At 39.7% G+C, this 23,182-nt stretch overlaps 1 pseudogene; it reads left to right on the top strand.

The window, feature by feature from the left end:
• Nucleotides 1-22,279: 22,279 nt before the first annotated feature.
• Nucleotides 22,280-22,818, top strand: LOC138145810 (thioredoxin domain-containing protein 17 pseudogene; annotated as a pseudogene).
• Nucleotides 22,819-23,182: the final 364 nt, after the last annotated feature.

Below are 23,182 nucleotides of genomic sequence, written 5' to 3'. Positions count from 1 at the left end.
TCATCCAATTGCAGTTGCTGGCCAACTGTCACTAATGATCATAGCCCAAGAGCTCCAGGATCAGCAGTAACTGCCTCCCAACCTCTCACCCCCTCCCCCATTCCCTCACCCACAGCCTGACTCTTGCAGCCATCATCCCGGGAAACAAATTTGTGAGATGCAACTTGGCTTGGCAACTTGCTTCGGCAAGTGTCGAAGCCTCAGCTGGGAAAGAAAGTCCTTAACACCAAAATTTTGGGCGTTGTCAAATGGTTCAATTGCTAGGACATCAGGGAAGTGATACCATGACATGCAAGTGAATTGGATTTAAGTGAAGGAAGGCTGTGCAAAATCACCAGCCTCACTTTCTCCTTTGGAGCCATCTGGGTCCAGAGGCGAAATATGGATCTGGACACCTAGAGATAGTCTAGGATACATTGGGAGACCTTGGCCTTTTCAAGCAAAGGTCTTTAACAGGTTCAGTATCAAAAATGGGAAGCAGTTAGGTGGCACAATGGATAGAGCACCAACCCTGGAATCAGAATATAATCAGGATATAATATAAAGATGGTATCATATAATAAGAACAGTGAGGTGGCACAGTGGATAGAGTGCTGGGCCTACCAGTCTCAGACACTTACTAGCTGTGTGACCCTGGGCAAGTCACTTAACCCCGATGGTCTCAAAAAAAATCAGAAACAGAATCACTGGGTTTTTCCATTTCACATGCAACTGAAACCTCCATTTAGTATATGAACTGCTTAGGAGCAGGGATTGTTGTATCCTCATTGCTTAACACAGTGTTTGCAACATAGTAAGTGAATAATAAATGCTTTTTCATTCATTCATTTATTCATTCATTCTCTCTTTTTTTTTTTTTTGCTTTTTGGAGGGCAATTGGGATTATGTGACTTGCCCAAGGTCACACGGCTAGTTTTTGTGTTAAGTGTCTGAGGTCGAATTTGAACTCAGGTCCTCCTGACTCCAGGGCCGGTGCTCTATTCACTGCAACACCTAGCCGCCCTATTCATTCATTCTCTTTCTGTTTATAGGTTTCTGTGAGTCCTGTGTATCTGCTGCATTTTCTTCAGGCTGAAATTTAGACTGATCTATATCTGATTGTCATTTGCTACCTTGACTGCTTATACTACCTGCTACCCACATTTGTAGAAACCTAGCAAGATGTGAGCAAAACATAAACTCTGTTAGGAGATTTTCCCTGAATAAACTGTGGGTGGGGACAATGAGCCAAAAGAGACAGACTTTTTTAGTATAACCCCAGGACTGAACTTAGTCTGACTGAGTTCAGAGTCTATAGGGCCCATTGACACTTGTTTCAGTTGTAAGGATTAAATGAAATAAAACTTTATGCCCTTTCTGATCTGACTTTGCATTCCAGTAATCCAGTGCACATTGCCTCTTCCCATTTTCCTAAAAGCATCTTCATTTTCTTTCAACCTTAACCATCTTTTTCCAGAGTCACACATCTGAGTCTATGCTGTGACTTATCTAGTTATACATCTCTATATAAAACATGTTGAATCCATCCTTTCCCCATGTATTTCCAAAGCTTGATTGACATTCTATTGATTCATATCAGGGTTTTTTCATATGTTCTTATATTTTGTTTTGCTTTTTTGTTTGTTTTTGTTTTTTGCTTTTTGGAGGGGGGAGGTAGGGCAATTGGGGTCAAGTGACTTGCCCAAGGTCACATGGCTATTTTTTGTGTTGTGTCTGAGGCCAGATTTTAACTCAGGTCTTCCTGACTTCAGGGACAGTGCTGTATTCACTGTGCCACCTAGCCGCCCTGTATGCTCTTATATTTTGGGCATGAGAGACCATCACTTATATTTACTTTTAGAGAAATTCAAGAACAAAGAGTCAGTTCAGTAGTGTTCTTCTTGTTGGCAGAAGAGACAATCAGAAAAATCTTGTTGCCAGCATCAGAGTGCCAAGAGAGAAGACAAGATATTATTTAGCAAATTTTTAAAAAAATTACATATGTAATATATTTTGTGCATGATATATTATGTAATATAAACATGTTTTAGGATATGTATTTCAAACATTAAATTTGTAATATGTTATACAGCATATATATAAACACACACACACATTTCCCCAAAAACCATGGTACTGTAGTATGGATTCAGTTTGGTTTTGAAGGTTTGTAGGGTTAATATTTTTGCTGCTCAAATTTAGTTTTTACCTTATTTTAAATTCCAGTTTCCAGTGACCCAGAATGGAGCTTTCTGTGACCTGGGCAAATGTAGGCTGGAACAAAGTACTTTTATAATGCTCAGTGGGACTTCAGGTCCACATGTTTTGATGAAAAACAAGTATTAAGTCCAAAAAAATATTAAAAATGAACTCCCCTCTGCTACATGAAGTGTTTTGTCAATCTTAAAGCACTATACAAATGGGAGACATTATTATTTACCTTGAGAGTCAGCACATAATCTTTGCTGGCAAATAAAGGAACAAAATTGCCCTTAAATTGTTGTAGGAGGAATTTGAAGAATTTGCTGAAGGGAAGGGTTAACACTGCACTTCAGATCCCTGTTATTGCCTACCTACAACATATAATTGAGGCATCTGTTATTTTCTAAAGGAGAGCACCATAGTCAGGGGCAAGTGGGCAATCAGAAACAGGAGGGTGAGAATGAATAAAGCAAATCTGGGGACACAGAACAGACTAGTCTAACTGTAGTGGAGTGTTTGTGGCAAAAAAAAAAAAAGGTTCTAGAAAGGAACTAGCCTACAAAAGGTCTTGAATGAGAGGCTAGCTTTGGAACAGCCTCTATGGGGAGTGGGAAAATCAATTAGAAAGAAGTAAGAAGATCACCTTGCTCTAGTGAGGGCCCAGTGAGGTTAGGTAACAAATTTGTAGTGTATTCATTCTGTTTAGTTGTTTGATTTTTCCAGTTCCATCTAGGAGTATGTGAGTGGGAGTGATCAAGAACCAGGGTTTGGCAAGGCAGGAGAAGCAATAGATCCTTGGCCATCACTATTTGTCTTGATTTTTTTTTCTTGCCACTGGACTTCAGTGACTTGAAGAGAGAATGAAGCTGAGGACTTTTTGCAATTCTGCCTCACTTAAATCCAATTCACACATAAGTTAAGACATCATCCTTCTTCACTGGTCCTCTTCAAAAATGCAGGGCAAACAACAAGCAGAAATAGGACAAGGGCAGAGGGGAAGGGATTCAATAGTAGAAAATAGTGTAGAGTTGAGCTAGTATATAGGGTCAAGATTGGGAAGAAGGAAATTGAAACCAAGGGCAGGAACTGAATCCAGATATTCCCAATCTGAAGGCTAACCCTCTAGCCATTATGCTATATACTGTATCCTTGACCAAAGTGGAGCCAATAAATCTGTTGAATCAGGATAGCAAAATGAGAAAAGCAGTTATTTTGAGACTTGCTGTTCAGCTGTATCAGACTCTTCATGACCCAATTTGGGGTTTTCTTAGCAAAGATTCTGGAATGGTTTGCCATTTCCGTCTCCAGCTCATTTTATAGATGGTACACAGGGTTAAGTGACTTGTCCAGGGTCACACCACTAGGCAGTATGTGAGGCCATATTTGAAGAGGCTCCAGGCCCAGCACTGTGCCACACCAGCTAACCATTTTGAGACTAGTCTGGGAAAAAGGTTATCACAAGGGGGAGAGACAAGAGTAAAGGAGTAATTTGGTCTTAAGGAGATAAGATTCCAAATTAGGCAGTAGACAATGCCACCAGGATTAGACAGGATTTGGTGACTGATTGGATATAAACTGTAGGGGAGAAGGAGGAATTTTTTTAAATGGCTCTAAGGAACCCAGGACCATTCACAAAAATAGAGAAGTCAGGAGGATGAGAAGATTTTGAAGGACAAGAGATTAGTTTCCTGTGAGGAATGCTTAGCTAGCACCACAAAATCCAGGTAGAAATGACCAATGGGTAGCTGAAGGCCTCTGTCCCTAAGAGGTAGTAATGAAAGTAGGGATTTCTCAAAGAAAGAGAGAAAATAGGGATAGAAAATTGCAGAGGGAAGAGGAAGAGAATCTTTGCAATTTTCCCCAAAAAGAGAAGAATTTTGTACCAATTATCCAGGGAGCTAGCCAAGGGAGGCCTTTACCTCTTATTCCTTACTCTGTTAGTCTTTTCCATGTGCCTTAGTTATATGGTATTCTTAACCCTTTTTTGTGTTGTGGACTCCTTTGACAGTCTGGTCAAGCCTTATGGCACCCTTCTCAGAATAACGTTTTTAAAGGTATAAAATATATAGGATTATTAAAAAAAACTAAAGTGAAAATAAAGATGTAATTTTTTCTCATTGAAGTTCACAGACCCCCTTAAACTTATCCCTTGAAATCTGGGCTCCAAAGGATCTGAGAAGCCCAGGTTAAGAACCCCCAGTGCAGTAGAAAGGGGAAAGACTAGAGGAATAAGGTGAGTACAAGTAGTATTACAAGAGGTTATTATTGATTAAGGGGAGCATGTGAAGACAGAATGTAGATGGTTTAAGGAGTTATTAATCTGAGGTTTTTTGAACCTTTTTTTAAAATTTTGATTTCTGTTATTTCAGTAAAATTGGTTTTGTTTTCTTTCTAAGTATTTTTTGGGTGGAGGCAATCAGGGTTAAGTGATTTGCCCAGAGTCACACAGCTAGTAAGTGTCTGAGGTCAGATTTTCATTCAGGTCCTCTTAATTCAGGGTCAATGCACTATCCACTGCACCACCTAGCTGCCCCTTATAATTGTTTTTTTTTTTAATTCTAAATATTTTATTTTATTAATTTTAAAACACAATTTTGAGGAGTCCATAGGTTTCACAAAATTGTCAAAGGCTTTAAAAAAAACACACACACATACAGAATTTATTACAAACCAGGGCTACCCTACTGTACCCCTTTGGTTACTGAAACAATAAATAACCAGAGAGGGCACAGCTTCAGGGGAAAGGGGTGGAGTTAAAAACAAATTTACCACTAGCCAAGCTAACTCTAGCCACACCTCACCTTCCTATAGCTCTTGGGATGGGAGTCGAGTAGCTTGCCTTGCTCCCCAGTACAGTACAAGGGGCAGTGGGGCCAAGGCAGCCAATGAGCCCCCAGGAGATGGTTCATAGGATTATTCATTTCAAGCCCTTAAAGACCCCAGTGGCTGTTTCACCTTCCCCAGAAAAACCTGAGAAGACTTATATGAACTGATGCAAAGTGAGCGAATAGAACCAGAAGAACGTTGTACAAGGTAACAGCAGTATTGTAAGATGATCTGGATGACTTAGCTATTCTCAGCAACATAGTGATCAAGACTGTTCTGAAGGACTTATGATGAAAATTATATCCATTTCCAGAGAAAGAACTGTTGGAATCTGAATGTAGACTTTTTAAACTGTCTTTCTTTTTCTTGTGGTGTTTTTTATTGGGGGTGGTAGTAGGAGGGATCTGTGTTTTCTTTTGCAACATGGCTAATAACGTAATGTTTTGCATGACCATGTATAATCTATATCAAATTGTTTACCTTCTCAAGGAGACGAAAAGGGAAGGAGAGAATTTGGAATGCAAAATTTTTTAAATGAATGTTAAAAATTGTTTCTTACATTGTAATTAGAAAATAAAATATAAAAATTTTCCAAAAATTAAAAAAAAGAATCCCTGCTTAATTAATCATGGTCCTCTCTTCATGGGTAGAAAGCACAGCTCTAAGGTCCCTGTCAAGTCATAGGTGATTGACCAGCTTCATTTTAAAACATTTTTTTCCTTTTCCTCTTAATTTCTGCTTCTAATTGCTGTCTAATAATTCACTTCAAGGGAGTTTTCTTGGTTTCCCCCTCCAATTCTTTCTTTTCAATAATGTATTTTTTCATGCTCACTTGCCTTATGAAATGCCTCTTCTCATCACTGCTCAGACAGGGTATGGAGAAAGCGTAGGTTAGTAACCCCCAGTCACCCCAGGCTAATGCATTGGAGCCTTCATCCTAGAAAATTACTACAGTCATTGCCTAGTGAGACAGAAAACTGCTAGCTGGCTTCTCATCCCCTTATTAGTGTTACCCTGCAATTTAACTACATTTAGACTCCTAGAAACAGAAGCAACGGAAACAAGGGGGTGTCTTAGCCCATTTGCCTTGCACATAGTAGGCTCTCTGTAAATGTTAATTGAATGAATGAACCAAGTGGGCAAAGGAGTCAAGAGGTGAAAGACAAAAGAAGTACTTTTTAATAAAGGCACCATTCACAGCAGGAGACCCAAGGTGAACAAGAAAGGAAAACTTGAGTGATCCTGGTTTGGTTGATCTGTCTTGTTTTGTCTCACAGAATCCGGAATTTGGGGATTCTAAAGCACCTTACCAAGTCATAGTTCCATCTTTGACAGAACATCTCTTTAGCTTTTGTCAAGAGGTCAGGAATGGTTTAAATTAAGAGTAGAAAATCATACTGATAAATAATTTCAAATGGGAAATTTTTAAAAGTAATTCTCTACATTTTTCTTGCCCTTTTTAGTTTGCTTCATTACATTTTTTCCACTAAGGCAGTGGTTCTCAAATTTTTTTGCTCTTGCTTTTAGCACAGTGACTGACACAATAAGAACAGATAGGTGGCACCATAGTGTACAGAGTACTGGACCTGGAGTCATGAAGACTCTTCTTCCTCAGTTCAAATCTGGCCTTTGATACTGTGATAGTAATGGCAATTAAAGATTCCCCTGCATTGGCTTGGTTTTCAAATTGATTGTATTAAAACCCAGAGTTTGTTAATCCCACCTGTGGGATGGGCTTGTTGATGTGAAAAGAAAGTCCTGAAGTGGGAGGAGCTGGTGATGTAGATTTGGAGAGACAAGAGAGAGGCGGAAGTTCTTTTTGGAAGCAGCACCTCGTGGAGAGGGAGAGACTAAGAGATTGCTGGTGGCCGCTTTGAATTGCCCTGGACTTTTGAGACCTGCCCCCTGAGCTGCCAAGGACTGAGGAGACATGGCTGTTTTGCTGGTACTTTGTCTGTCTGTTTTGATGTTATTTTGCCAGATTTGTCCACTGGTGAAAGACTGTCCTGTTGAAGAAGTCCTGGAACCTGGCATTTGGTTAAGAAGGCCTGAGACTGTCCTGCAGACAGAGAGTGAATACTGTCCACTGGTGAGGGACAGTACTGAGAGTGAATACTGTCCACTGGTGAAGGACAGTACTGTTGTTGCAGGGGTCTGGAGACTGTCCGGCAGACAGAATGAATACTGTCCACTGGTGAAGGACAGTGCTGTTGTTGCAGGGGTCTGGGAGCCTTTCTGTTGGTTCAGAAGCCCTGAAGAAGGATTTTCTTGTTGTATGTTTACAGAAATCCTGGGAGAGGGCTTTGCTAATGTGTTCAGGGGTTCTAGGACTGTTCTACAGACAGAGGATAAATTCATGAAGGGACTGGCAATGTATCTTATGGCCTTGCTAAGCCTTGTCTCTCCAGGAACTAAGATTGCTGAGAACTTGCCTCGTGTCAAGATGAAGAAAAGACCTCCATTTGGGTATTAAGTGCTGTGTTTAAACTTGATGTAACTCTGGGGTAGATTCAATTGTGATCCAGGGGTGGGGAACTTTTGACCTTTTTGTGTTCTATGGTTGAGCAAATGAATGTATTTTACTTATGTTTGGAAACTAATCTCCATTTGAGAAGAGGGGCTTTGTGGTGGACTTAATTAAGGTATAGCCTAGGGGTGGAGAAGTATTTGGAACAGAGACTTTGTAATTGATTGAATGATTGGAAAGTCCTGGGGTGGGGTAGGCCTTGGAGATGATTTAATCACACTTAGTAAATGCTGTATTTTGAATGATGTCATGTTTTGATCTTCTCTGTTCTTGGTTTGTCACTAAATAAAATAGAGAGCACCTATGCTGGTATTTTGAACCTGGGAAGTTGCCTTTCTTTTGGCATTACATTACAGATACTTTGTAGCTGTGTGACCCTGGGCAAGTCACTTATCCCTGTTTGCCTCAGTTTCCTCTTTGTAAAGTGAGCAGGAGAAGAAAATGGCAAACCACTCTGGTATCTTTGCCAAGAAAATCCCAAACTGGGTCACAAAAAGTCAGACACTACTAAAAGGACTGAACAACAACAAATGGTTGTTGATTACTTGATGGCTCACTACTGTTCTTTGCTTGGAAGAGTCCTGGCCTAGGAAGGATCAAAAGACATAGACATGGGATTGCAAGTGTAAATGCCATATAGCTCTCAGAACTGTTGTACCCAACCCTGAGTTACCCTCCATCTTGTCTCAGTCCCCACCATTTTGTGCTCACTTCTTCACGGTTGTAAAGTCTGAGTCCCAGGCATATCTCTTGGAAATCTCCGAAGGCACAGTCACCATCTTGTTCTGGGAAATTGAAACTTAACTATATTCCATATAAGGTCTTAAATTGAGAATTAACCAATTGCATTCTTCTGCTTTTGTAACTTCCTGCTTGGGTATGGATCTGATCATTACTTTGTGGTTTTTGTCTTTAAATACTCTGGCTCTGCCCCTGCTTAGGGCTGTCTGATATGAGTTTATACTCCAGACAGCCGGGCCCTCAATTAATCCACATTAAATTTATATTAAATCATGCCCAGGTCTTGTTTCCTTGATTCTCTGCGCAACAGAGCACCCTTTGAATACCCCAGCCCTAGAAGTTCAAATGAGTGCCTTGGAACTATGTTATAAAACCCATTTTGTGTTTGCTACCCTAAGCCCAGGAAAAGCTGGGCCGTGTAAAGAAGGACAGGAGTAACATTTAGGGATTCTGAGAAGCTCACCACGAGGGTATGCTGCAGCCAGCTCTAGCCTGCTAGGTAATTGTTAAAATTTCAATGTGAGCATCAATACCTTGGAAATCAGCAACTGCTACAAATTAGAGTTTGATACTGTTGTTCATATGATGCCATGAAGTTGGGGTCAAGGCACAGTGTATTTAACTGTGGCTGATCAGTCCAAAAAGAGCTCAGAAGGCACTATCACAGGTTTGGCACAAATAGTCCCTTTGAACATTTGGAATGGAGATGTCTCTAGATTTTTGCATCTCACATTTCCTTTTACTACTGAGATTCTGCTTTGTTCACAGAGCATAGCACCTTCTTTGATTGGGGCATGCCGCACTGGGTGGTCCTGTGCCAATGTCTTCTTCCACGTCTCGCAGCTGATACTAAAGTTCTACAGAGAGACCTTGAAAGTGTCCTGTCATTTCTTCTGACCACCAAGTGAGTGCCTGACTTGGGTGAGTTCTTGGCGAAATAGTCCTTTAAACATATCTGGCATTCGGGGTATATAGCCAGCCCATTAGAGTTGTGTGTCAGCTTGAGAGAGAACCTCAGTGTCCAGTACCTTATCTTGCTAGGTAATCTTCAGAATCTTCCTAAGACTTCATCCAGGTCAACTACCTGATTGATGACAAACTATTTAACTTGAAAAGGCTACAAGCCAACACTAGAATGGAAGGATAATTGGTGCTTGACTTTTTGTTCACAGATGATTGTGCAGTTAGTGCAGCCTCTGTGGTTGAAATACAACAGCGTATGGATTGGTTCTGTGCCACTTGTGCTAATTTTGGCCTCACAATTAAGGCCAAGAAAACAGAGGTTCCCCACCAGCCAGCACCACACCACTCAAAATTGTAGGGTGGTAGAATTTTAGGTCTTCCCCCTCCCCTCCCACATTCTTTTCAATTCCCCCAGAAGGGTAAAGGTGAGCTTTAAGGAGGAGAGCCTGAAGGGAGGGAAGGGTGAATCTGAATCTGGTCTACTCTTTTTAGGGGGCTGTTAATCCAGGGCTATTTTTACTGTTATTGGGGATTCCTTCATAACCCTAGGAAATGAGTGTCAAATGGTAGCAAGTAAGATCTTGGCAGGCTAGCAGGGGAAGATATAAATTTATGATCCTAAATTTTTAATCTTGTGAGTCCCCCCAAAGCTCTCTAAAAATCATACTTTACAAGTAGTCTTAAAAGGTCTTATAAGACTTGCTGGGGGAGGCACATGTAAGAAATGGATTTTGGCATCATACCAAGCACACTTAGGCTTTGTCCATTCCTGTGCTCTATACGGGGAGAATTGGGCAATTTTCTAGGGCATATGATCACTGTAAATAATCTATTTAGATCTGTAGTCCTTGTTTTCTTCAATCATATCTTTCGTTTCTGGTCACAAGTCCCAAGGATTGTCTTGATTTTCTATTTGTCTACCTGGTGTTCAGTATAGTGTTTTGCATATAGTAAGAGCTTAATAAATGCTTGTTCTTTTAAAAAAAATTTTTTTTTATTAATTTGTTTGTTTCCTTTTAGTTTACAGGATTCAATTCCACAATTCCTTGAGTTTCACATTTTGTCCCCCTCCCTTCCCTCCACCCCCATGGCGGCTTATAGTCAAGTATAGGATCTGTAAATACTTTCACATTATACATTGGTCAGGTTATAAGGATGGATTGTACCAGCTGGAATGAAAAATGGTAAAGAGGACATAAAACCAAATAAGAGAAGGAAAAAGATCAGGTATTTTGCTTCCACCTGGATATAAACTTAGCTCTTTCTCTGGATACACATATTTCTCTCCCTCATGAGTCTTTTGGGATTGACATATCACTGCATTGCTGAGAAGAGTCCAGTCTATCAAAGCTGGTCATCACACATATGTTGTGTCTGTAATTGTGTATAGATTTCTCCTGGTTCTGCTCTTCTCACTCAGCATCAGTTCTTTTAAGCCTCTCCAGGTAAATATGAAGACTGCCTGCTCCTCGGTTCTTATAGCACAATAGTATTCCATAATATGCATATACCACAACTTGTTCAGCCATTCCCCAATTGATGGGCACCCCCTTAATTTCCAATTCTTTGCCACCACAAAAAGAGCTGCTATAAACATTTTTGTACATATGGGTCTTTCTCCCATTTCTATGATCTCTTTGGGATATAACCCTAGGAGTGGTATTGGTGGATCAAAGGGTATGAAAGTATTTATAGCCCTTTGGGCATAATTCCAGATTGCTCTCCAGAAAGGCTGGATCAGTTCACAACTCCACCAACAATGCATTAGTGTTCCAGTTTGCCCACATCCTCTCCAGCATCTGTCATTTTCCTGTTTTGTCATCTTAGCCAATCTGACTGGTGAGATGTGGTACCTCAGAGTTGTTTTGATTTGCATTTCTCTAATCAATAGTGAATTAGAGCATTTCTTCATGTGCTTATAGATATCTTTAATTTCTTTCTCTGAAAACTGCCTGTTCATATCCTTTGACCATTTATCAATTGGGTAGTGACTTGTATTCTTATAAATTTGACTCAATTCTCTGTATATTTTAGAAATGAGTCCTTTGTCAGAGACATAGGTTGTAAAGATTCTTTCCCAATTTCCCACTTCCCTCAATCTTGGTTACATTGGCTTTGTTTGTACAGAAACTTTTCAATTTCATGTAGTCAAAATTATCCATTTTACATTTTATAATGTTCTCTAATTCTTGTTTAGTCATAAAGTCTTTCCTCTCCACAAATCTGATAGGTAAACTATTCCTTGTTTTAGGAGACTGCTTACAGTATCAACCTTTATACCTAGATCATGAACCCATTTAGATCTTTTTTTTTTTTTTTAAGCAATTGGGGTTAAGTAACTTGCTCAAGGTTACATGGCCAGTTATTTCTGGGTGTGGTGCTGAGTATCTGAGTCCCAATTCAATCCCCCAGATCATCCCAACACTGGGACCGGTGCTCTTACTCACTGAGCCACCCCACAGTCCCTAAATGCTCATTCTTTAATGAACTTTCAGTCAGTCAATAATACCTCCTCTACCTCAGGCTATGTACTCAGAACTGTGGGGAAATAAAGAAAGGCAAAAGTGGTTCCCTGGGGAGGCTAGGTGGCACAGTGAATACAGCACCAACCCTGAAGTCAGGAGGACCTGAGTTAAAATCTGGCCTCAGACACTTAACACAAAAACTAGTCGTGTGGCCTTGGGCAAATCACTTAACCCCAATTGCACTATCTTCCCCCCTCCAAAAAAAAAAAGTGGTTCCCTGCTTTCAAAGAACTGAGTGTAAAAGTGGAGACAACATACAAACAACTATGTATAACCAAGCTATATATAGGATGGATTTGAAAATGAAAGATTATTGACTGATTAATTCTCCTCTCATTATTATTAATGTAATTTTTTTTGAAGGGGGAAGGCAAGGCAATTGGGGTTAAGTGATTTGTCCAAGGTCACACAACTAGTTAAGTGTCAAGTGTCTGAGGCCAAATTTGAACTCAGGTTCTCCTGACTTCAGGGCCAGTGCTCTGTTCACTGGGCCACTTTGATGCCCCCTATTAATGTAATTTTTGTGTTATTTGGAGAAAATGAATTATTTTTGCCAGAATCTTTTGTTTAGTGATTGTAATCTTTTCTCATAGTCCTTTGATTTTATATTTGTTGTTTCACTCCATTTATAACCAATAGTTTTCAATTTTTTCTAAATACAGTAGAAATCCAGTTGTAACCTTTAATAACCTTACAAGGTCGTGTTATGATACAAAAATTAAAAAGAGTGATGTTAATGAATCATTTTAATGTTTTTGAAAAAATAGGTAACTTGTAAATATAGAAAAATAAACTGGCTTTTTATCATCAACAGCACAGTGTAATAGGAAGTGTATCAAATTGAGAGTTAGAAGACCCAGTTTTGAACCTAGACTCTGCTACTAGCTATGTCTGCAAGCTAAGTGATGTAGGAGATGGAGCTCTGGGTCTGGAGTCAGAAAGACCTAATTTCAAATCTGGCCTCAGAAGATTACTATCTGTGTGACACTGGCCAAGTCATTTAATCTCTGTGTGCTTCAATTGTCTCAATTATAAAATGGGGATCATAATAGCACTGACTTCCCATGGTTTATTGAGAGGATCAAATGAGATAATATCTATAGAGGGCTCAGCACAGTGCTTGGCACACTTGTTGTTGTTGTTTTTGAGTCTTTTCAGTCATGTCTGACTTTTTGTGCCTCCATTTGGGATTTTCTTGGCAAAGTTACTGGAGTGGTTTGCCATTTCCTTTTCTAGCTTATTTTACAAATGAAGAAATTGAGGCAAAGAGAGTTAAGTGACTTGCCCAAGGTTACACAGCTAAGTGTCTGAGACCAAATTTGAGCTTAGGAAGATGAATGTTCCAGACTCCAGGTCTGACATTCTACCCACTGAACTACCTAGTAGATGCTTAATAAATACTTCCTCTCTTTCACTCTCTCTGGATATCAGTTTCTTCATTAGCAGAATGAGGATGTTGGTCAAGATTCTCTTGAAGGTCCTTTCCAGCTTGATCTCTTATGACCTTTAAATTTTATAATAATATTTCATATTATTATATACAATGCAAAATAGAATAATACTTGATGTCACAATAATATTATATTTTCATAAAATTTCAATGTTGTTTTATCAATTGTAGTGTAATAATTTTTTACTGATGACTTTTGCTTTTTTACAAGACATTTATTTCCAGATATGCCCCTGTCCTCACTCCCCTTATCTAACCTTCCCTTATAACAAAGATTTAAAACGGAAAAAAACATTTCAGCAAAAATAAACATCACATTAATTAAATATGGCAGTAAATGCAGTATTCTATACCCATAGTCCTCTACCTCTTCATTTTATTTTCTTTAATTATATGAATTCTGGACTTAATAAATGCTAAATGAAATGGGTATTTCCATATGCATAGAACAGAAAAAATAGGATTGTACATGAAACTGCAGATCCCTATTATGTGCTGTTTGCTTTTCCTTTTAATTATATAATAAATTAAGTCTATAGCTTTCAAAGCTCTTCTACTTATCTATAATTTTTTCTGGCCTTCTTTCTCTTCTCCTTTGTGAATTTTTTTGACATTTTTATTTTGTCTCTTTTTTTGTGTCACTCCATACCTATTCCCTTCTCCTTTACCACCCCACTGATAAAAAGAAAAAGAAAAGCCTTGTAGCAAATATGCATAGTCAAACAAAACAAATTTCCACCATATCTATGTCCCAAAATATGTGCATTACTCTACATCTTGAATCCATCTTGTCAAGTGATGAGTAACATGCCTCAATATAGTTGGTCACTGTATTGATCGAATTATTCTCCCTTCCCTCATTTCTTATGGTGATAAAATATTCTATTACATTATTATATCATGATTTGATTACACTCTTCATTTTCTCAACTTTTCTTCCATACTAAGTTGGTCAACCCATCACTTGTGGCCCAGAAGGAGTCTGAGTTCACATGGACCTAGGTCTAATACTGAAGGCCTGACCTATCAAGGGGTCATTTTTTTCTCTAGATCATTGTTCCCACCCCCGAGTAGAACTCTAGGAAAATCAGAACAAAGCAAAGTTATGACTCATGTTTAGGTCTCATCACATGTGAGTAACAAGGTCCCAAACTCCTGCATAAGAGTATATAATGCACTCAGCGTATAATAAGGGTATCTGGTATGGTAAAAAAAAAAAAGATTTGATTCCAAATTGTTTTTCTACATGGTTGGACCTATTCACAGTTACACCAACAGTTGTGTATTAGTGTACCTGTTTTCCCCGAAGCCCTTCCAACTCTATTTCATGCACCACACCAAAAAATAAAATGTATAAGGTATAGTGGCCTTATAGGAGTTCAAGAACAAATACAAGGCCATAAAACTCTCAAATGACCCATTAGACTAATTAAGTTCCTCCCCAAAACTAAAGACATTTTGTAGGACTCAAATATTGTCCACTCACTTTGAACTTATTTTGAAACAAAAGAAAGAAAAGAAGTTCATTAAGAGATCATTTTTAAAAATGCACAGATGGGGCAGCTAGGTGGCGCAGTGAGTAGACCCAGAGTCAGGAGGACCAGAGTTCGGTTCAGGCCTTAGACACTTAACACCCACACCCACACACACACAAACTAGCCATGTAACCTTGGGCAAGTTACTTAACCCCAATTGCCCTCCAAAAGGCAAAAAAATAAAAAAAATAATTTAAAATGCACAGAGGAGAACAAAAGAGAGATCAGAACTAATCATAAGCTGAGTAGCTTTGAAAACTACTAGTTGTAAATAATACATTCTTAGGACTCAGCTCTATGATCAGAAAAGGAAATGGGAAGGCAGAAGAAAGGAGTCAGGAATTGGAAATCCAGGAACTCCCCTTTCAGACTACCTAGGTAAATATGGGCATCTAGCCATGCATTTCTTCTGAGAATCATTATTTTCAGCTCCTGGGGGAGAAAGGAAAGGAGAAATCTTTCCCTCATTCCTTGCTGACCTCAATGTCCAAAGAAGTCCAAGGAAGAGAAAGCACAGAAAAAGAGAATGAAAAAGGGACAAGTTTTTCATAGTTCACTCTTAAAGGATATGGGGAAAGTTCCTCTAACAAGAGCCTTTCTCTCCTGATTCAGTCTCCAATCATTTTGGATGCAGCCCCAATCACTAAGGACCAACTAAAGAAATTCCTTCTATCTTCCCAGCAAATGACTAATGTGGGTATCTACTTCCCTGGTAAGGTGCCATTCCAAAAGTTCACAACCTGTAAGTGGTAATGTCATCAGATCGACTGTATCCCAAGGGTTCCCTTTATCATCCCCATTACAATGCTAATCTCACACAGAATTCTGTTTACTTGCATTATTCTTTCCATTTACATCATAGTCACTGTGTCAGTTTTTCCCTAGGTTTTGCTTACTTCACTCTGTTTTACTGTATATGAATTTTCATATTCTCTGAATTCTTCCATTTCTTCTGTTAATGTTCCCTGACATTCATGCCATGGTTTTAGACCTTACTCAGTTAATGATCATCTACTTTGCTTTCAGTTCTTTTGACAAGCAATACTATAATGAATATTGTTGGCATATATGTGACCTTGTTGTCTGTCTTTGACCTCCTTTCTTTTCAGTGAAATCCCTGGAACAAAGGGTAATATTTTAGTCACTTAAAAAAAAATACGATTCCAAATTGTTTTTCTACATGGTTGGACCTATTCACAGTTACACCAACAGTTGTGTATTAGTGTACCTGTTTTCCCCAAAGCCCTTCCAACAGTTATTTCCATCCTGTGATATCTTTACCAATTTGCTGGATGTGGATTCCCTAGATTTCTTTTTAATTGCAAACTATCTAGGAGGGGTGTCCAAAGTTTTGATGTATAGGGGTTTCAAGAGATCTTAATCTTCCTCTGCAAGGTTCATATTGGTGAGAGACTTGGGGACACAGGATTTAGAGTTGGAAGGAAACTTAGAGAACATCCATTGCAAGAGATTCAAAAATTCATTTTACAGATAAGGAACTAAGTCCAGATCGATGATGAAACTTGACCATGATCACATATGTAGCAAGTAGCAGAAACGGGATTTGAACCTGGTCCTCTCACTATAAATCTATTATTTTATGAGAATGCCTTGACTGGTCCAGAGAAGTATGGGATTTCTAAAAGGACCAAATGCAAGCATGAACTCCACCCACCCCATAAGGAGTCTAATCAAAAACTAGCAATAACTCACATTCATAATGATATGAATCACAAAAGACTTTACATACATCATCTCTTTTGATTCTTGCAATAGTCCTTTGAAGGAGATGTTGTCGTCATCTGAGTTTTCTGTTGGGGGGCGGGGGGGAGAGTGAGATGCATAGAAGGTGTGACTTGAACAAGATCTGGATTTGAAGCTAGGTCTTCTGGACTCCCGAGTCCACCATCTCTCTCATGCTGCATTCTGCTTTTTGAGACACTGTGCAGAGACAGCACTTCCACAAGTAGGGGAGAAGAGTGGGGCTTGTACTGAAGACTGGTGCCCAGTTCTCACAGTTTCACTGAGCCTGATGCAAAGGCATAATGACAAAAGAGACAATGATGGGTAATGGAATAGCCCTTCACTCTGGTTCTAAAGAACTGCCAGCTCAACTCTTCTTTTTCTCCGTTCCTCTTGGTAGCAAATTTACCACTGCAAAATTTGCTGCTAATTATAACAAAACACAACTGGTGTAATTACACCCTGTTGGTAGATTAGTTTTGTTAAAGGTATCTATCAAGGGTTTTTCATTAGAACTTCTACTCAGCTAGAAGACAGTAGGTACCAGCTCTTAGTTTAGCAATTTCCTTCCTCCCTCCCTTTTTTTTCTTTCTTCCCTCCTCTCCTCCCTTCTTCTCTCCCTCTCCCTCCTGCCTTTTCTTCCTCCTTCCTCTTTTTCCTTCCTTTTCCTCCTTTTTTCTTTCTTTCTTTCAAACACCTTTCCTTCCTTTCTTCCTTCTTTCCTTCCTTCCTTCCTTCCTTCCTTCCTTCCTTCCTTCCTTCTTTCCTTCCTTCCTTCCTTCCTTCCTTCCTTCCTTCCTTCCTTCCTTCCTTCCGACTTACTAGTAAATGTCTGTGGCAGGATTTGAACTCAAGTCCTCTCAATTATAAGTCCTATGTTCTTTCAATTTCCTCTCTTGAGAAAAGTAAATTGAATTGGCCATTAGAAAGGTGCTAGTGATCTTAGAGGGAGCAGTTTCACACAAAGGGTCAAGATGGAAACCAGATAGCAAGGAGCTAAGAGAAAGTAGACAGTAAGGAAACCAAGGTACAGTCTGCTCATTCTGGAAAGAAAAAGGAAGAAGAAACAAGTAGTACCAGGGAGCAATGAGGTCAAGTACTATTAGGAAAGCTTTTTGAATCCATACTTTTAATTATTTACCTGTATCTTCTCTGCTCTATTGCAGAAGCCTTTGGTGTTTAAGAGGGTAACAATTGCTTCCTACCTATTTACTCCTCTCCCCCAGCTAAAGACACAGATACTTTCATAGTGTTGCTGGGCACATAGTGGCTCAGGCATTCTGTTCACTCCCTCTCCCTAAGGTGATCCTCTGCTCTGGACCTTGGCATTAAATGGTACAGTAAAATTTAGGCCACAGAACTTCCTCTCTAATGAGGGATGGGGCTAGACTTTTAGATGATATTACAATATCATCAGTCACCACCATGCACACTTTCAAGAGGCAGTGGAAAGCAAAAAGGTCATCCACTCCTAGGTCACAACTATGTTACAATATCATCACAGCATTCAATACCCAAGGAGAGGTCTTTTCCTTATCTTGACCAGGCAAGTTCTCAGCTGTTTCTGTTTCTGAGAAGACAAAGCTTAACAAAGCCACAATAACATTTATACACATTGCCTGTGTCCTCATCAATTCACTCTCTGCCTGTGAAATCAACCTAGATCCAACAACAAGGTCTGAGGCCTCTATCAACAAATGAATCTGACAAAGTAACATAAAAACAGACAAAATACCAGCACCACAGTCATGCCTTCTCAGTTCTCAGCAGCTCCAGGTGGCCCTCAGAAGTCCTGGGCAGCTCTTTCTCTCTCAGCATTATCATTCCAGGCACTTTTCAGTTCTCTCTCTCTCTCTCTCTCTCTCTCTCTCTCTCTCTCGCTCTCTCTCGCTCTCTCTCTTGCTCTCTCTCTCTGCCTCCACGATGCTGCTCCCAAAAGTTCTTCTGCCATCTCTCAGCTTGGGCTTCTCCCTATACATGGCACCAGCTCCTCCCTGTTTGGCCCCATCTCCTCACGTCAGCAAGTCCATCCCAGCAAGTGGGATTTTCACAAGCTCTGGATCTTAACACTTAACCCAAAACCAAGTGCTAAGTACCTGTTAGCTTACCAATACAAGGGGATCTTCAAATTCCATTATCATTACAGGGACCCAGGACTTCAACTCTTCTTAGACTCACTGGGTCTTTTCCAAGAATAGACTTATTCACCTCAAGGCTCAGTCACCTTCTCAGGAAGGGAAACAAAGTAGAAATGGAAACCAGAGGCCTATAAAGAAGCCTTCCTAGTGGAGTTCCCTCGTGTTCTAGCTACCACATGAAAGTGGCCTCTATGATGCCAGTGTTGGAAAAGGCCAGCCCATCTCCTACCATTCCCCATAAATCTTAGGGTTACATGGTGTCATCTGGAGGTTGTTTCTACTTTTGTCTTTTTTTTTTAGAGGGGGGAAGGCAGGGCAATTGGGATTAAATGACTAGCCCAAGGTCACACAGCTAGTAAGCGTTGTGTCGGAGACCATATTTGAACTCAGGTCCTCCTGGCTCCAGGGCTGGTGCTTTACTCATTGCACCACCTAGCTGCCTCCTAGTTTTTACTTTTAATTAAATTGATGCAGTGCCTAGCCCCCTATGTCCCCCCCCCCCACTCCCTATTGTCACAAGGGGACAAGGAAAACTCTGAATTTTCTGTGGCATAACAAGGCAATAAATCTTTTTAGTGTTAAACCACCAGGAAGCTTGTCATCTCCAAAAGACCCAAGTACTGTGTCACCATATCCCTAGAGTCCTCCAAAGTTTTCAGGGGAGCTCCAGGCATCTGAGGCAGTGATATTGCAGGGTTTGTTGCCATACAGTAATGCCAGTAAAATGTTTCTGCTGAAAAGATGGAAGAACTTAGTAGTAATATCATCAGTGACACTGTTTTCAGAAACTTCAGAAAATCAAGTTCATTTATCACATTAATAATACTATTATTGTGGTTATTCATTTTATAAGTTTAAAATATGAAGTCTGTTGAGGATTTTGCCAATAAATATATACATATGATTTTGCTGCATATTTAAGGGGTCTCCGTGTTCTAAAAATTAATTCTTTATTTTATTTGACTAAGTTGTGAGCTAAGGGAGAAAAAAGGAAAGAAAATATGTGCTGTTATGGGTCAGTAAAAGTATTTTGCAATTTCTCAAAAGTAATCTAGCTCCCTATCCTCCTCCTATGAAAAGGAAGCCCCTTTTTATTGTCCATTGTCCTATTTGTCCCAAACATACAAGCTCTCAGACATGTACTTTAGGCTATTCATTCAGATGCAGATTGAAATCTGGATAATAGGCATACTTGAGAATTATCCTTCCATTTAGCTACTTCCTTCTTGTTCCACTTATAGCAAGAATGTCAAGGCTGCTAGTATTCAACTTCTCCATCAGCATGTACTCTTATGGATCATTGGATAAGGATCTCACATTTAGAGTATTACTAGTCAAATGAAAGTTTTTTGATGACCCAAAAACTGAGTGATACTTAAAACCCTCTAGCCCCTTTTGAATCACTTTGCTGCTATCATTGCAGAAGCAGAAGGAGACAGTACAGTAGTAACAGTCATTTTAAATTTCTCTTTGTTTCATGGGTTGCCATGGCTGAAAAAGTTTAATTTAATTAACAGGTGGCCAACCTACTTATTGGTGGATGCTTCTCTATGATAAACAAAAAATAGAGAGAAGAAAGAGAGATCAAGGGGCAGCTAGGTGACTCAGTGAATAGAGCACCGGCCCTGGAGTCAGGAGGACCTGAGTTCAACTTCGACCTCAGACACTTGACACACTTACTAGCTATGTGGGTAAGTCACTTAATCTCAATTGCCCCCCTCCTCCAAAAAAAAGAAAGATCAAAAGGACACAAAGATTCAAATAAGGTGTTTCTATTATTAATTTGTCAAAAACAATTTGTATATAAAAATACATTTGTCATTTAGGGTTTTATGTATAGTCACATTTTCAAATTTTGTGTATTTGGATATTTGAATTTGAATTAAGAACAAAATTGGCCCAGTCTGGAGAGCATGCATGTTTGGTGAACCTGAAGAGCGCTGAGCACCTACATTTTATATCATCATGAACTTCCGGAAGCAGGCTCCCCAAAGATCCATGCTACCAGGAGTAGGACCTCAGTGGCCAGTCCCCTCGTTTTATCAAAGTATGTTAGATTTTGGTTTTTTTGTGATGCTCAGTGCTTGCTGTGCATACTGCATTTCAATTCTCTTTTTGAAAAATATGATATACAAAAACATGATATACAAGTATGAGATTTCCCTGGTCTCTTTCATTTCTTAATCCTGAACCATATTTTTGAATATTTGTTATTGTGCCCACCCTCAAATGGAAGTTATGAACTATCACGGTATACATTAACTTGGTATATATTGACAAGGTATCTCTTATTTCTAATCTGTATATGGGTATACGTATAGGTATATTTGTACATAAAGATATATCTATATACATCTATTATATCTATCCATACATGAGGACAGCTAGATGGTACAGTGGATAGAGTACTGGGCTTGGAATCAGGAAGACTCATCTTCCTGAGTTCAAATCCAGCCTCAGATATTGTGTGACCCTGGGCAAGTTACTTAACTCTGTTTGCCTCAGTTTCCTCATCTGTAAAATGAGCTAGAGAAGGAAATGTTAAACCACTTCAGTATCTTTTGCCATAAAAACCCCAAACTGGGACACCACTGAAATGACTTAACAGTAACGTACATCTATCACCCCCTCTATTCAATAAACTTCAGTGGCTTCCTTTTACCTCCAGGGTTAAATATTAAATTCTCTGTTTGGCTTTCAAAGCCCTTCATAAGCTTTCCTATCTTCTTAAACTTTATTCCCTGCCATGTATTCTTTGATTCACTGACACTGTCCTCCTTGATAAAATCTCAACTTCTAGTGTTTTCACTGGCTATCCCCCATGTATGAAATATGCTCCTTCTTCATCTATACCTCCCCCTGGCTTCCCTTCTTCAATTTCCACTTAAAATTCCACAGAGGGCCATCTCCAGTCATCCAGATCTATATCTTATCACTGGACCCAGATGGCTCTGGAGGAGAAAGTGAGACTGGCTACTGCACAGGTCTCCCCTCACTTAAATCCAATTCACTTGCAAATCTTGGCATCACCTTACTCTTCCAGGTCCTCTCTGAGAATAAAGGACAAAGGACAACCTGTGAATGGTCTAAGCTGGCCCACAGGGACCTAACTGACTAGTTTTAGTTGAACAAAAGAACAAAGGACAAACAGCAACAAACAAAATTCCACATTCTACTCAAAGCCCTTCCCAATCCCCCTTAATGTTAGTGCCTTCCCTCAACTGGTTGTCCCCAGTTTGCCCTATAGATAGCCTATTTATATAAAGTTATTTGTATGTTGTCTCGCCATTAGACTGTAGGCTCCTTAAGAGGAAGGGACTATTTTATTTTTTGTTGCCATTCTTTGTATCCCCAACACTTAGCACAATATCTGGCATATTGTAGGTGATTAATAAATGCTAGTTGATTGATTGATTTGGTAGAATGGAAGCTGCTTCAGGACAGAGGTTCTCAATTTTGTGTTTTTATCCCAATACCTAGCAGAGTATATGGCATATAATATAAGTTTAATAAATGCCTATTGATTGATGGGTTTGGAATGTCTTATCATATCCTTCATAGGGTTTCTCTACTTTATCCATTGGAACAGATGCTGGTATGTAAGCCTCAATTTTGTTTGTGGTGATCTCTTTGCTTCCCCCTCATGATCGATGCAAAATAAAGTGACTAAGTTTTCCACAAAATCATGTTTCTTATTGCCTTTGGGTGAGTGTAAAAAACAGCTTCTTCAATTCTTTTGCTTCTCCAAGGAGGACTGGGATTTAGCTGCAGTTTTGGGTTTATTAAGAAACAAACAAATAGAGTCCAGGTGTGTGGAGCCAGGCCTGGCCCGCTAGGGGGAGGTGCAAGTGCCAGGCTTCTGTGACTTCTGCAGGGCAGTGGAGCAGCACAGGGACAACAGCATCTTCATCTACTTCATGGACTCTGAGGGCCCAGTTGGTCCCTGAACTGCGTTCAGGCTGAGCCTGTAGTCCTAGAAGCCCTCCAGCACATCCCAAGAAGGCCGTGTTCATCTACTGCTGGGTCAGCGATTGGCCCTACTGGAAAGATCCCAACAATGAGCTCAAGAAGAAGCTGAAGTTGACCGCAGTGCCCACCCTGCTCAAATACAGGACACCTCAGAAGCTGGTGTAGTGGGAAGCGTCTGAAAGTCAGTCTGGTGGAGATGCTGTTTTCAGAGAAGGATTAAGTGAGCTACATTCATAGCTCTGATGTCCTCAATTATAAAGGAACCTTGTGATCAATTGTGTGATAGTAATATTAGCCAAAATAATGTTTAGAAAGCCTCTGATGAACGTTCTGCAAATACAGTGCCTTTTGTAAATGGTGGGGGAAAAAAGAAACAAACAAATCCCAAGAGAATAAGTAGAGCAGGAACCAAAGGGAGAGATCCTTGTCTATTTGAAATGTAACTTGAATTGGAACCTTGTAAAATACATTTATGTAAGACTAGAAAACCTGGGAATTAGGACTGTCTCTCTATAATAGGGACTCTGTATAGAGAGGCAGACCTATCTCAGGGTACCAGGAATCTTGAAATATTAGATTTCTGG

The sequence above is a fragment of the Petaurus breviceps genome, unplaced genomic scaffold, assembly GCF_028583685.1.
Source record: "Petaurus breviceps papuanus isolate PSGF00001 unplaced genomic scaffold, PetGlider_PUasm1.0 90750, whole genome shotgun sequence".
NCBI lineage: Eukaryota > Metazoa > Chordata > Mammalia > Diprotodontia > Petauridae > Petaurus > Petaurus breviceps.
This window is presented reverse-complemented; position numbering and strand designations above follow the sequence as displayed.